Genomic DNA, 13883 nt, shown 5'->3' on the forward strand with positions numbered 1-13883 from the left:
TTAGGTTTTCATTTGTCCTGCACAATGTTCATAAATATGAAAAAACCCCAGTTTTTAAACAGTATGAAAAATAATTACCAACAAAAAACTTCTTTTCCTGCTGAGCTGTGAAGCCACCAGAGGTCACGGGAAGCCTTGGGGACAAGGACTTTGCTAACAAGGACTTTCTGCTCAGCTGGGACCCACTGGGGTTCCCCCTCTTGCCCCAGTGCCCCGGGACCTTTCCCTTCCAGGGCTTTGCTGCTGCCCAGGATCTGCTCCCTGCCCAGGAGCAGAAGGTCCCAGAGCTGCCCTTCCAGCAAGGAGAATCCCTTTTCTTGGCTTGGGGTCCACCCGAGCCCGATCTCCAACCCCCAAAGGACTCCCCTGAGCTCCCTCTGCAGTGGGAGAGCCCAGGACAGAGGGAAGGGCTCAAAGAGCCAAAATGAAGGAGCGAAGAGTATCAGACCCCCTTGCAGGACACCTCTTACCCTCCAGCTCAGCAAACCCCGGGAGCCTGGGGAGGCAGGAAAGGCTCCAAAGCCCAGGAGAGCGGGGCCAGGCAGACACGGAACGAACACGGAACGAGCCGAGATCTCCCCTCCCGCGGCACATCCCGGCAGCATCTCCTGGGGACGGAAAGTCCTGACAAGGACCTGTCCGGAGGGGAAAGTCCTGACAAGGACCTGTCCGGAGGGGACCCTGCAGCTCCACCGGCACCGGGGAAAGGCCCCGGCTACCCTCGGGTGAGGACAATGCCCTTTCCTGCCCCGATTGTTCTGGGGCTGAGCATCCTGGGCAGGAAACGGGAGAGGAAAAACAAAGCCCTTGGCCCTCGGGAGAGCTCTGAAGGCGCTGCCCAGGTTGGGAACAGTGGCAGTGGGTGGAGAGACACGGATCCCTCGCCCGGGCTGGTGCCAGGATGTGCCTCAGCACCTGCAGGGCTTTGGGCACCAGGGACGCAGAACAAGAAGCCTGATGAGGCTGAAGGAAGCAGGAGCTTGGGCTGATGCTGCAGCAGATGGAAAATCGCTTCATTTGGTTTAAAGGGATCCTACCCAGAGCTGATTTCAAGGTGAGACCCTCAGAAAGGAGGATCATCAACTCACTGCAGAGGAAGAGCTGGACACGGAGCTATGCCCTGGACACTGAGCCCTGCCCCGGAACATCGAGCCCTGCCCGGGACACCGAGCCCTGCCCCAGACACCGGGACACCGAGCCCTGCCCAGGACACCGGGACACCGAGCCCTGCTCCAGGACACCGAGCCCTGCCCCGGGACACCGAGCCCTGCCCCGGACACCGAGCCCTGCACGGGACACCGAGCCCTGCCCCGGGACACCGAGCCCTGCTCCAGGACACCGAGCCCTGCCCCGGGACACCGAGCCCTGCCCAGGACACCGAGCCCTGCCTGGCAGTGCAGCAGCACGTGCCTGGTACCTGCTCCTCCAGTGAAACTGTTTTTCTTAGATTACAGAAGAAAATCTTGGGTTGCAGCTGTTTGCTTGCAAGATTTTACTGCCTCCCCTCCACCTCAGAGAGGAGCCAAAGATAGAAAGACGGAGCGAGGGAGGGAGCAGGCGGAGGAAGCCTTTGTAGGGCACGGGGCAGTGCGGGGAGAAAGCTGCGATTTTCAAGAAAAGCTTCACCTCGGTGTTTGTCAAGCGAGAGCTCTGCGCAGAGCAGATGAGGCTGATAAGATGCTCGCTCAAACCACAGCAAGGCAGGGTACCAGGGGAGCCGGGGCAGCTGCTTTGACAAACATCCTCTCAGGGTGCCTGCAGAGGAGCCTGTGCCGTCCAAACCCGGCTCCTGCCCCACTGAGCGGGGCAGGGGCTGCTGTGACACTGAGCTGAGGACACCCCACAGCACGGCAGGGACCCTGAGGGACCTTCCCTCCCCGGGCTGCAAACCCTCACTCCGGGCCGTCCCCACTCCCTGAGCCAGCGGGGGAAGAGGCAGCAGAGGAGGAACACAGAGAATCGCTCCCAAAGAGCGCCTTAGGCAGTGATTTCATCTCAAAGCAGAAGATAAAACTCCTGGCACAAGAAGAAAATCTACTTCTGGCATAACAACAGTGCCTGCGCCTGCTGGGTAACGGTGCTGAGGGGCAGGAACATCACAGGACATCCCACTGCCCGCAGGAGGAAATGAAATCCTGAGTTATTAGTGGGAAATGGTGCTTTGGGAAGAGGAGAGTACCAGCCTTGAGAGAAGGAACAGGAGCAAGCCCAGGCCAGGCAGCCTTTGTGAACTGCAACGCCTCATTTATACCCAAAATGCGAGAATTGGGGAGCTCTCAAAGAGCCCCAACTGCAGAAGGAGAATTGGGGGTGCCCAGCATCGCGTAACCCCGAGCCACGCCACAACAGATCCCGGGCCCGGCTGCACGGAGGGAGGCCCGGAGCCCGCAGCGGCTCTGCCCGCTCAGCACCGGTGGTTTCATCGCCAGCCCCTCCCGGCACGGCCCCAGGATCAGGGCAGGAAACCCACAGGAGCCTCGCAAAGCCTAAGACGAGTCAGCCCCACTCAAAGGCCTCCCTCCGAGCCCTTGGTGTCGCTGCACAGGGGAGTTATTCAATGGGATTTCCCAAATCCCAGCCCCAAGATCGCCTGCGTTAGCAGCCAGAGCTTAAGGCTGGCTTTGGGAGGTGAAGGATCTGGGAACGCCAGAAAAATAAACCCGAGAGGTGCCAACAAACAAAAGCAGCCCCCGAGTGTAACTGCCTTTGTTTGGGAGATTTGGGGATAAAGGCTCCACTGAAAGAAAGGAAAAAATCCAAAATATGGGGAGCAGGTCCCAGCACTGCCCACCTCAGCTGCCTTGGCTCTGGGATGTGCTGTCCTCCAGCTGGTGAAGGCACAGGGAGGCTGCTGGGGCATCAGGAGCAGACTCCCAGCCCTCCCAGCCCGTGGGGGCTCCCAGCATCCTGAACCAGCTGCCGAGGAGGCGCCTTTGCCGCGTCCCTCCGCAGGAGCAGCCCTGGTGATAACGGAGATGCCCGACCTGGAATTTAGGATTGAGCTGTCCCAAGGGTGTGTAGCCAAAGCAGCAAACTGAACCACAGGAGGAGCGAAATCAGGGCTGCAAGAGACTCAGCAAAAATAACAAAATGATCCGAGAAACTGTTCTGAGGTGAGGAATTCTTCGGTGAATGGAGAGGATGTCAAAAATATCAATCTGCCCAGAGGGTGCACAAGGAGAGACATGGAGAGTCTCAAGGAGTCAGAACAAAACCTTGCAACTCATCATTTCAAAACAGTGTTTGCCCTCATCTGCCTATGATTCAAAAAGCAAAAATCAAGCCAAACAAAAATGAAACTTCTCCCTCCTGATCAACGGGGACATTTTGCTCCACACACCAGTTTAGGCTGACATGGCAAAGAGCGAGCCCCAGCGGGCCAGCTCTCCCTGGGAGCAGGGGTACCCAGGTGGGAACCTGCCCCCAGGGAGGTTCCTGTGCTGCTTTCCCCTCCTGCAGCATCCCTGAGGCATCCCTGGAGCTCCAGGTGCGCCCCTGTGTGAGCGCAGCTCCCAGGCACTGCCCCTCATTCCCACTCCCCATGGAAACACTGGCGGCTCCCTGGGACCAGGGAGGGCTTTAACCGGTGTAAGGGCAGGTGAAACACTGGGGCAGAGTGGGGAAATTCCAGCAATTCCCCTGCACAGGAGGCAGAAAGCAGAGAGGGGCTGAGTCTCCTCCCTGGGCATATTCCAGTGGTGCCTGGACACAACCCCGTGCCCTGAGAGCTCTGGGATGGCCCTGCTGGAGATGAGCCCCTGGGATCCCTCCCAGCCTGCTCCATCCTGGGATCCCGAGGGCACCTTGAGCCCCGAGCTGCTCTAAAATCCAGCCACCAGAACAGTCCTGTGCTCGCCTCAGCTTCTCCACCTTTTCTATTTTAACTGCAGCACTCACAGCTCAGGTGACACCTGGATTCAGCTGGGCACTCGGGACTGGGTCTGTGAGGTGCCTGGATGAGCTTTTTTAATCATTTAATTATTCAGAAACAGAAACAGCCTTGGTGGAGCCAAGGGAGGTCACTGCCAGCACAGAGGAGGCTCACGGCACATCCCGACTGCCCAGCTCAGCACTGCCGGGCTGGCAGCAGCTCCGTCCCCTTCTCTCCTACCTGCGGGGACACCCGGCGTTGTTCCTGCGCCCTGGGGCTCCCGAACGCCGCTCGCTCCGGCCGCGGGGTTATTGGGTTATTTGGTTATTTGGTTATTGGGTTGTTTGGTTGTTTGGTTATTTGGTTGTTTGGTTGTTTGGTTATTTGGTTGTTTGGTTGTTTGGTTGTTTGGTTATTTGGTTGTTTGGTTATTTGGTTATTGGGTTATTTGGTTGTTTGGTTATTTGGTTATTTGGTTGTTTTGCAGAGCTCGGGCTGGGGGTGCGATCCGCGGCACGGATTAAAGGATGCCGGGGCTGGCGGGGGTCACCTCCCGAGAAGCGCAGCTCCCCCGGGATATCCCGCATCTCCAAACTAACACGGGAGCTCTAAAGGCCCAGCTAATTAGCCGGCCGGGCCCTTGCGCTATTAGGGACAGCCAATTAGCGGCAATTCCCCGTGCCGGTGGGGTTCCCGGGGGCAGAAGTGCAAAGGGCTCCTGCTCACAGCTCTGACACCTCTGGGGTTCTCCTGCTCTCCTCCCCGGCTCTGTGCCTGCACAGCCCCTGCCAGGACCGCGGCAGCTCCGGCCCCGCGCAGCGCTGGATCTCCTTGGCATAAACACCGCAAAACCAAAATCAGCCGCTTGCCCATGGCGTTCAGGGGCTGAGGAGCTCTTCTTCCAGCTTGGGGGGTCTCCTGAAGCTCCGTGTTCCAAAGAGTTCCTTGGGTTCTTCCCTGCCCCAGCTGGATCTGTAACTCGGCAGCACTGGGAGCATCCCGGGGTGTCCCAGCGCCTGCCAGGGGGACAGAGCCCCAGCACTCGTCACCCCTAAACCAACAGAACACAAGCTGGTGGTGTCCAGTGCTCCCAGAGGGAACCACAAGTCCACAGTCGAGGCCCAGAGTTGGGCGAGACCTCTCTGTGCCTCAGTTTCCCCTCCAGCAGGAGCAGCAGAGGCTCCTGCTCAACACAGTCCCTCAGCTGCAAAGGTAACAGTGAAGCAGAACTTTCTTTCATCCCCTCATTTTTATCTCCTGCTCTAACCCTCCCAGTCCCATTTATAAACCTGGCAGGCAAAGCTGGCAGAGCAGGACATGCCAAAAAAGCATTTTTATAATAAAATTCCTCACAGAGGTTATTTCTAACCCGCAAGAACCACTTGCCTTAACCAAGATATCCTGCCACGGGCACCCAGCCACCCATCCTCAAACTCTCTGAGCAGCAAAACAATGACACACAGCCAGAACTGCCCATGCAGCAGCAAATTGCAGAAATAAAGCAGAAAACCACGTGTTCCCAGCAGCAGTGCAAGCAGGGGAGCTGTGGATTTGACCACTGGGTCCAGAACTGCCCTGGAACTGGTTTGTTGGTTTTTTTTTAATCCCAAATTTCTCAGAAATAAAATACAGAACTGCCTTGTGCAGACCCTTGCCGCTGCAGCAAGCACTCAGCTCAGTAAATCTAATTAATGAGCCAGGAAAAGTGTCACTCGTTTGCTAACTACTGCAGCCAGGGCTGCCAAACAGACAGATAAAGGATTTAGCTGGGGCCTATTCCAGCCAAAGGAGCTGGGAACCTGGCAGGGAGAGCAGCAGATTAGAGGGGGCTGAAAAGAAAAGGAGAGGAGGGGGAAAAGAAAAAAAAAAATCCCACTAGATTAGCGCTTTGCAAATGCAAGCATGTAAATCAGCTTAGGGTCGCTATAATGCCACCCTTGTGAGCATCTGGGCACAGCGGCCGAGCCGGGAGTCCCACGCCAGGGCTCCCTGAAAAACCAGCAGCTCCCTGAAAAACCAGCGGCTCCCTGAAAAACCAGTGGCTCCCTAAAAAAACCAGCGGCTCCCTAAAAAAACCAGCGGCTCCCTGAAAAACCAGAGACCCCCTGACAAAACCAGAGACCCCCTGACAAAAGCAGAGACCCCCTGACAAAACCAGGGCCCTGCTTTCAGCAGCTCTGTGAGATCACCCAGGAAGCCAATTAGGGGAGACCTGGGAACAGAGGAAGAGTCATAATTGCAATTAAGGCTTCAAAGTGCTGATCTCGAGCACGGTTGTTACAGATGAAGCTGGGGGAGGGAAAATGCCAACAAACTCTGTGAAACACGGGGCCTCAGGATGCCCCTGAGCTGGGAGAGCTCCTCACCCCACAACAAGGCACCACCTGGCAGAGAGGGTCTCAGCTCTGAGGGGCCCAGGCTGGACCAAGAGATTTGGGGTTAAATCTGCATCAAAGGGACCCAAAATGTGTCCCTTACTGCTGCTGACCCTGATCCTTCATCCCACCCCACCCCATCCAAAGGAGTCCTCGTGGCTCCGGCCCCAGCCATGGACCTGCTGCTCCACTGTGCCCTTGGCAGGAGAAGGGTTGAGAAAAGCTGAAAGAAAAGCAAACTCACCCAAGGTGCCAGGGCCACCCCTGGGCATGTGGGGAGAGCTCAGAGGGGCTGCAGCGGCTCTTGCGCCACTCAGGACGGCTCCACTCCGCCCGTGCCCGCTGCCAGCCCTCAGACACTTCCCTGTGGCGGCACCTCCTCTCCCCACGCACTGCCAGCTTTCCCTCCAGCCCCTCCCAGCATCTCTGAGCAGCTGGAGAGGTCGGGCTGCTCCCCTCGCTGGGGATGCTCCTTCTCCTTCCCCAGGCCCCAAACCTGGCAGGAGCCCGAGCCCAGCCCCGGCTGGGGGACCCCAACCCGCAGGGACAAGGTGACCCCTGAGCCATCCACAGCGTGCCCCAAACTGCTGCTGCTCTCCCCCACAGCTCCGACTCCTCCTCTCCCCCTCAGCTGCCCTGGGGAGCTGTTCCCAGGCTCAGAATCTGTGGTGTGACCTTGGAAAGTCCTTTGTGTCTCTGGAAATGCACCGGCTCCGGGTATTTTTGCATAAGCCACTTTCCCTGGGATGTTTTGCCCTAGTGCTGAGCTGGTAGGGCTCGGTAATCAAATGAGGTCAAAGGAAATTCCAGCCAAAAGCCCGGCAGCCTCAGGGGGAGCGGCCAAGAGCATCCCCAGAGCGTGGCCTGAGGGCTCTCCCTCCCAGCAGCACAAGAGAACCATCCCAAAGCTGGAATATTCCGGCAGGAGACCCAAAACAATCCATGGGTGAGCAAGGACATGGGATGGTGCTTCCCAAGGGTGGAAAAATGGGAGAAGGCAACTCCCTGGAGCCTGCAGCCCCCCTGCTCTGGTCTCCTGCCGTTGTGACACTTCCCGGCTGAGGAGGAAGCCCCAGGCCAGCAGCCAAATCCCAAATCCATCCCCACACTGATCCCCCTCCCCAGCCCCTGCGTGGACACGGTTTCCAAGAGCAACCCACACTTCTGCAATTTCAGAGATCTTCTTACCCCACCTTCCGTGTGCTGCGCCGAAAAGAGAAGTGCTCGGGGCCGGGGGAAGTTGTGGCACCCTTTCCTATCCCGGAGAGGATTTCAGGCTCCTGCCACATCCGAGGGACAGCTCTGGCCATGCTGCAGGGCTGGGACTGCAGCGGGCCCCGGTTTGGGACAAGCAGTTCCAGGAACATCAACAGCCGAGAGCAAGAAACCACAGAAATAAAGCCCCACACATGGTCTGGGCAGAACCCAGCGGGCCGTGCCCGGCACTCGCCAGGCTGCCAGGTACCCAGCAGGGCACGTGGCCACGGAGGGCTGGGCAAGGGGGCACAGGAGGGCGGCTCCAGCGCCAAGCGAGGGCTTGGAGCTCCCCTGAAGGATGGCACAGGTGGGCAAGCTGGGCTCGGGCAGCCCCGGCGCTGGGCAGAGCAACGAGAGCCGCTCCTGCTGTGAGCACAGAGCTCATCTGCCCACCTGGGCACTGCCAGAACAGCTCCATCCCCAGAGCTGCTGCCACGGGCTGCAGGAAAGGCTCTTCCCAGCACCCATCACCAGCCTGCTCCATCTGCTTTCCAGCCGGGGTGAGCCTCCGTCACCCTCCTGCCCTCGCAGCCTCAGAGCCCGGATTTCTGCTGCCTCGATGGAAATTTCACCCCCATTCCAAGGGAAAGGTCTCCTGCGTCCCCTCCCCAGGGGGGTTAAGCCCCATTAGCAGAAGTTTCTCCAGCACACCTGGAAGGGGCTCAGGCTGTAACACATTCCCTGTTTACAAGTTGCCTCTGTAGCCTCAGCAGAGAGGCACCTGAGGTATTTTCAGAGGGACTGCCCATGAGCACTGGAATTACAGAGCATTAATTAGCAGGGAGAGCATCCCAACAGGCACAAGGTCAGAGCACAGCACCCAGAATTCACACCCAGGAGTTACTGGGGAGCCACACACAAGATCTGCCACCTCTAAGGGCTCCCATCCCCCCCGAACAACGGGGTAAGTGACCTTGTCAGATGGACCAAGTCCTCAGGGCTTGCAGAGGAGCATTCAGCAGGAAAACCCAGTTCCCCTCCAAAAACTCCCCAGTGCACAGCTGCTCAGAGGGAGAAACCACTGGGGGATTAAAGTCCACACTCACCAGCAGCCAAAGGAGGAAACTGCATTGCTGCCCCATGGAATATTGATCTTGACGGGGGTCCAGCTGAATTAAGGTGTCCAGAGCGGGCTGGGGATGGCCAGGTGCACTCTGCTCCCTGAGGAGTTTATTCCTGGCGTGGTTTGGCTTGGCAGGGACCCTGCCCAGCCCGAAATCTTTGTGAACCCATGCCAACAGCCCACGAGGCACAGCAGCCAACACTCCTGGTGGCTTCTTCCTTACAACTCCAGTAAGGCCAGAAACTCCAGGATTATCATCCTGAGCCCTAAAAATGATGGAGTCCAAGCAAGAGGGGAAACCAATAAATCATGCAGTGGCTTTGGAGCACCCCACCAGCTCTCTGCTCTGCTGTGAGCTCTGTGGTGGCTCTGGGTCTGTCCAGGGACAGGAGTCTTTGCCTCCAACGGCAGCCTGGGACAGGAGGAGGCCACCCAGGACATCACCGACCCCACCCCACCCCTGCCCACTGACTGGGCTCTGTGAGTTTGGCACAACCCAGCCAGGGCAAGAGCAGCCTCCGTTTTCCTCCCCAAAAACCCCAAGGCCAACAGAAATGACACGGATCTGATGTGAGTAAGAGCTGCCCAGTTTTACAGCTCGGTTTTCAGAGAGGAAATGCTCTTGTTCCTGGCAGCAATTCTGAAAACCCCTGGCCACATGATGCAAGAGTTAATTTTAGCCTCTACCAGTCACTGTCACCACAGTGGAGGTTGAAGTTTCACCCAGCATCACGGGCAATTCCTGGCTCCAGGTGAAATCCCAGAGGACTGAGGCTGGGGACGGCCGTGGTGTGGTCACAGCCCGACAGGAGCTGAGTGTCTCCAGCAGGGTGGGATGGAAGCCCCAGGCTCATCCCTAGGGAAGGTGGAAGTTCAGCACAGGAGTTCCTGTGTGTCCCAGCAGAGACGTGGGGAAAAAATAAAAATTCAGCAAGTGCATAATTTAGAGAGGGGAAAAAAAAGGTGTTTCCCAAAGTGCAGCAACAGCCTGAGCTGTTCCTGCTGAGCAGGAACTGAGGCACAGCAGTGGCCAGGGACAGGACACAAGGGCACATCCCTGCGGGGAGGGGTCTGTGCCACTCTCCTGGGCTGGGGAGGAAAAGCCCGGGTGGCTCAGGCTCAGCAGGAGAAACCCCCAAAAGCCTGAGAGACACCTGGCACTGGGTCCATGGCCACACAGAGCGGGTGCTGAGCTCCTCCCGAGAGCTCCAAGGAAGCGTTGGGATCAGAGGGTGCCCAGCACAGCCCCACGTTCCCTGCAGCAGCTGCCCCCTCCAAGGGCTTTCTCCGGCTCCCTGGGAAAATCCCTTTTACCTGTGCAAGGGCGGCGTGGGTGGCACTGCCACGTCCAGAGCACGAGGGAAACACCAGCACTGCAATTCCAGGAGAGCTGCTCCTCACCGTCCTGTGCTCCCCAACCCAGCCCTGCTGTGCCTCTCCAAACCCTTCCCAGGACTCTGTCCCCCACAAATGTCCTGTGGCTCCAGGGAGGGCTGCAGGCTTGGTTTGGTGGGATTTTCTATAGAATAAACATCTCCCGGCCTGAACGGGGCCAGGGACCATCCCTGACCATCCCAGGTGGCACAAAGGTCCCTCTCTGAGGGGATCCCAGTCCCTGCCCCGCTGCCTTCCCCTCGCAGCTCCCTCATGCCGCAGGAGGAGACAGCTGATCCAAATTCCTTCTGGCTGTTTGAAAAAACAAGCTTACACGTGAGATTCCAATTGGCTCTGTCTCTGCTTAACTCCTCCAGCTGTGAAGCAAAGTAAGTGAGAGACAAACCTTACAAACAAGCAGCGTGACCATTTCTGAGGGCTTTTTGTGAGCTCTAATGCCAAACCCACTAAACAGATTAACTTCCAGCATAAACAAGCAAGTAAATCTTTCCCCCAAGGCCCTGTGTATCCAAAGGAAGCTTTAGAAGTTGCTTCCTGCCATTGTGGAGGCCCTGCTGGGAACTCAGGAGCCTTTTCAGTCCCTGGCTTGGTTGCCCAAACCCTTCAGATTACTCCCAGCACCGCTGGCTGCAGCGCCACAAAGGACAGATGGTGGCAGGGACGTTTTTGTCCCCGTCACCCTCGGGCCAAGCGGGGCTGGAACTCACAAATCTGACAGGAGGGTGTGAGCCCCACCTGGGGTGGTGCAGTCCCCATCACAGCGAGGGGAAGGAAGGAACCCTGTCCCCAAAGGGGGCCAGCCCAAGAAGAGGGGGCACCAAGCCCAGCAGGTTTCACCCCCTGAGCACCCTCAAACAGCATCCACGGCTCCTTGTGGGGGAGAACAAGGAGCCCAGAGCCTGAGACCTTGCCAAAGGCCCTGTTCTCCTCTGGGAAGCTGCAGGCTCAGCCCCGGGGGCCATTCTGTGCCCCAGATGTCCCAGAGCTGCAGAGGAGAAGGGGCACAGCAGCACAAAGGGAAGGTGCTGGCACTGGGGGCGTTGGGGCAGTCCCACCGTGGTGAGCCAGCTCCAAGCCCCTGGGCTGTCCGTGCCCAGGCAGGGCCCAGAGCTGGACCATCCTTTGGGCTGGCCTTGTACAGCCACTGCTACATCCCTGGCAGCCCAAAAACCCATGGAGAACACAAGGCAAGAGGTGCCCTCTTCTCCACATGAAGAACCCGTCCATGACTCTCCATCCCCTCTCCCAGCTCAGGGACTGGATCTGAAGGTGACGCCACAGCCACAAGTGACACCAAGAGCGACCCAGCCAGGCTGGCACAGCCCTGACCTCAGGGCAAACTCCCAAATCCCCCCTGGCACCCATCACAGGAGCAGGGAGTTCAGCACAGCAACTTCCAGCCCCCAGGTCCTCCCAGGGTGGGCTGGAGCTTCCTGGCACAGGGGCTTTTGTCCCAAAAGGGGCAGAAAAAGGGTTCCTCCATCCCAGCCCTACCCCCTTCAGCCTAAAGCACCGCCCTCATGGGGATGTCCTGCTTGGGGCCCACCTGGAGCAGGTGGGATGGCGTTTAACACTCAACATCCTCCACCACTTCTAAACGCAGCACCAGGATCTGGCAGTTCAGGGCCATGGGGTTTCCAGGCTCTGGGCCATAAAAGTGGGTTTGCAACCATTCCTCCACAGCCTGGAGTTCCCGAAGGGATCAGCCCCTCCCCGGCACGGAGACCAGATCAGCCTGCGGACAGCTCCCAGTTCATGAGCAGCCCTGGGGAACATCAACCTCGCTGGCCTTGATTGCAACCCAGCTAATTGACCCAGGGAGGCCTCGGCAGGATCCCCACAGCTGGATGAGGAGCAGCAGCGATTTCTCCCAGGCTGGAGTTCCCTGATTCCCACACCTGAGCGATGCTGTGACTCCCCCAGGCAGCTGCACACTCCTGTGTACCCACTGAGGAGCTTTATCGACACAAAGTCACCGAGAATGAAGAAACATTGGCGGAGTTTCACATGCACAGAGTGCCAGAAACAATGAGAAAAGGGAAATGCCACCTGAAAGGATGGGAGCTTGTTTGCCGAGAAGCCTCTGGGCTGAGGGTTTAAATAGACACAGAGTGATGGGGGAAGCAGCTGAAAGGGGAAGCGTTTCATCCTAATTTGAGACAACAAAGAATGGGCCTTTGTGGAAGGGATGAAAAACACTTCTGCAGGCCCAGAGCCGCGGCGCCTTTCCAAAGCGTGCACGCAGCAGCCGTGCCCCATCCACACAGCCCTGGGAGCGGCAAACATGGGAGGGAAAACACCCAGGGCGGGCACACAGCCCTGCAGCACAGGGCACAAACACGGGAGGGAAAACACCCAGGGTGGGCACACAACCCTGCAGCACAGGGCACAAACACGGGGGTGAAAACACCCGGGACAGGCACACAACCCTGCAGCACAGGGCACAAACACGGGAGGGAAAACACCCAGGGTGGGCACACAACCCTGCAGCACAGGGCACAAACACGGGGGTGAAAACACAACCCTGCAGCACAGGGCACAATCACGGCGAATTCCTCCCCTGGCACAAGATCGGGGAAGCTGAGCCCTCCCTGCTCAGACACAGCAGCCGCGAGCGGTGTGACCGGGGCCGGTGCCCATCCCTGGCACCCCGTCACATGGGCTGCTCATGCCAGCTCTGCCTGCCTCTGCTTCAACCCGCCCCAAAACAACACCACAGCGTTTTGGGAGCACCCGAACTGCTCCCAGCCCAAGCACTGTGGGGATTTCGAACAGTGAAACAGCATTGGAGGGGAAGCCAAGGCCCGGCCCCATCTCTCTTACAAATACACACAGAGCCCCTGGGGCACCCGGAGTCATTGACAATTGTCACCGAGGATGGGGCAGCGCCCCACACAGCCGGGGAGCGCTTTCCTATTCCCCTTCTCACTCGGCCAGCGGCTCACGCTCACATCTGCCCCTAAAGCCACGCTCACATCTGCCCCTAAAGCCACGCTCGCATCTGCCCCCAGAGCCAGGCTCCCTCTGCCCCCAAAGCCACGCTCTCTCTGCCCCCAAAGCCATGCTCCCTCTGCCCCTAAAGCCAGGCTCCCTCTGCCCCCAGAGCCAGGCTCCCTCTGCCCCCAAAGCCAGGCTCCCTCTGCCCCCAGAGCCAGGCTCCCTCTGCCCCCAAGGCCAGGCTCCCTCTGCCCCCAAAGCCAGGCTCCCTCTGCCCCCAAAGCCAGGCTCTCTCTGCCCCCAAAGCCACGCTCTCTCTGCCCCCAAAGCCAGGCTCTCTCTGCCCCCAAGGCCAGGCTCGCCCTTGTCCCGGCCGCCGCAGGTGCAGAGGCAGCCCCGGGGCACCCCGGGCGCCCCAGCCCCGTTCCGGGAAGGAGCAGCCCAGGTGGGAGCGCTGAGCCACAGCTGCCCCGGCCGGTCCGGCTCCCGGCTCGGCTTTACCGAGCCAGAGACTGAATGCGGGTGAGCTCTCAGGTGCCGCAGGTTCAACAGGGCTGAAGTGAAACCAGCCCAGCCCCGGCTCCAAACCCCGCCACGCTCCCGGAGCGTCGCTGTGCCGCGGCTGCCCGGCCCCAGCTCCCGGCCAGCCTGGCATCTCCCATCCCGGCATCCCCATCCGGCATCCCCATCCCGGCATCCCCATCCCGGCATCGCCCATCCCGGCATCCCCATCCCGGCATCGCCATCCCGGCATTGCCCATCCCGGCATCCCCATCCCGGCATCCCCATCCCGGCATCCCCATCCCGGCATCCCCATCCCGGCATCTCCATCCCGCCGGAGCCCAGCAGCCGCAAGCTGAAGTTGCTTTTTTTTTTTTTTTTTTTTTTTTTCCAGTGGCAGAGCTTGAAATCAGAGATGAACAAGTCTGAAGGGGCTCCTGCCTGGCCTCTCATGTATTCCAGATGCACATTCTCCAATCGCCGC

At 58.9% G+C, this 13883-nt stretch overlaps 1 protein-coding gene across 3 annotated transcripts in view; it reads right to left on the minus strand.

Annotated features, from left to right (window-relative positions):
• PIK3R5 (phosphoinositide-3-kinase regulatory subunit 5) overlaps nucleotides 1-13883 on the minus strand; it is a 38067-nt gene that overhangs the window by 20688 nt on the left and 3496 nt on the right. The window contains exon 1 of one of the 3 annotated variants that reach the window (XM_032751633.3): nucleotides 6491-6579. The exons of the other annotated variants lie outside the window; for them this stretch is intronic. The gene's annotated coding sequence lies outside the window, so the exon portion shown is untranslated. Of the gene's footprint in view, nucleotides 1-6490; nucleotides 6580-13883 lie in introns of those variants that run through there. 3 annotated transcript variants of the gene reach the window in all.

This window comes from Taeniopygia guttata, chromosome 18 (genome assembly GCF_048771995.1).
Source record: "Taeniopygia guttata chromosome 18, bTaeGut7.mat, whole genome shotgun sequence".
Classification (NCBI taxonomy): domain Eukaryota; kingdom Metazoa; phylum Chordata; class Aves; order Passeriformes; family Estrildidae; genus Taeniopygia; species Taeniopygia guttata.